Source organism: Egretta garzetta, unplaced genomic scaffold, assembly GCF_000687185.1.
Source record: "Egretta garzetta isolate BGI_Z169 unplaced genomic scaffold, ASM68718v1 scaffold287, whole genome shotgun sequence".
Classification (NCBI taxonomy): domain Eukaryota; kingdom Metazoa; phylum Chordata; class Aves; order Pelecaniformes; family Ardeidae; genus Egretta; species Egretta garzetta.
This window is the reverse complement of record NW_009260435.1, coordinates 89,929-91,389: the sequence shown is the minus strand read 5'-3', so window position 1 is coordinate 91,389 and position 1,461 is coordinate 89,929.

Below are 1,461 nucleotides of genomic sequence, written 5' to 3'. Positions count from 1 at the left end.
CCCTCTCGGCCACCTCTCAGGAGACACCGAGCACGTGTTTTCCAGGCCTGAGGATTTAACAAGGGCCATTTCCAACAGATGCTGCCAAACATCCTCCTTGGTTACTAACAGAGGGTGGAAGCACCCTCAGGCTCATGTGCCATCAGCCCTGCAGCCTGCTTCCTTCCAAGTGCCAGACAGACAGATTTACTGAGAACTGCTGGCTTTTCTGCATTTTAATAACAACCTCATCGTCCCCATCTGCCAGGATTGAGGGCTGCTGCTAGACCTCGAACACTGCCTTGTATTCACTCAGTTCCTGCCAGACACTTTTTCTCCTCCCGATGCCCTCCGTGTCTTGCATCTCCTACGCTCTGAAATTCCCAGTCTTGATGCCTGGGTGCCACGGCTGTCTTCTCCTCAGGGAGGAAGCTCCCTTGGTGACCGGTTGGACCTGGGGGACCTCGCTGGGTTTTTTGGGCAGGAGCGTGCAGTGTGCACGGGCTCAATAAATCAGCAAATCTGTGACTCAGTGGGCATGTGTATGCTGTGCCACACTAGCACGGGAGGCTCAGCTCCTCGGCAACCCCATCCCAGCTCCCCTCCTGTGCTGGAAGGAAGTGGGGGTCACCATGAGAACTTCTCCAGGTGTCCTTGCCTCCCTGCAGCAGGCACCCCAACAACCACAGCCCATCAGGAGCCCAGCTCACGGTGTGCGGATGGGCAGGACCACGCCGTGGCATCTCTCCTCCTCACTGCATGCCACTGCATGGCTCCACCTCTGCCATGGTCCCGCTTTCAGAGCATCCCGCTTCTGGCTCCCTTCCCTTTCAGGCACGGTTGGCCACGGCCTATCCGGGGATTCAGCCTGTGAGCAGGGCTGGGAATGGGTTTTGGGTGAACGGTGATGTGTGCTTTGGCAGGGGCATGGAGGATTCAGGGCCGTAGGTCTGGAGACAGGGCTGTGCAGCGTGGCTATTGGGCACAGTGAAACAGTCGGTTCTGGGTGGTGAGTGAGCAAAGGGCAGCGGTGGCTGGTGATGGGTGCGTCTGTAGGGGTAACAGTCAGAACACGTGTAAGCACACTGTTCTCTGCTGCAACAGTCTTGGTCTCCAACACACCGTTCCCAACACCGCTGCCCTGCTCTGCACGCTTGTCACCGCAAATCCAGCCCCGCCCCAGCTGTACCCAAGGGCCCATGTCCTGGCCCCATGTGCCTGGGGCTCCGCACGCTCGCCCCACATCCCCACACACCTAGCCATGGCTCAGCCTTCTTCCCAAGCGCTTTCTCTTGGCTTGCCCCTGCTTGCTCCGATCCCATGCTGTTTCTTGGAGGGGTCCGTGATGCCGGCCTGGTGTTTCAGTGACTCCCTGTGGCGATCTGCTCGGCGGGTCCTGCGCGGGCCCGGTCCCACGAACGCCCCCCAGGCTGTGGAATTGCCACGGACGGACCCTCTCTTGCTCCTATCGTCGCGGCCCTT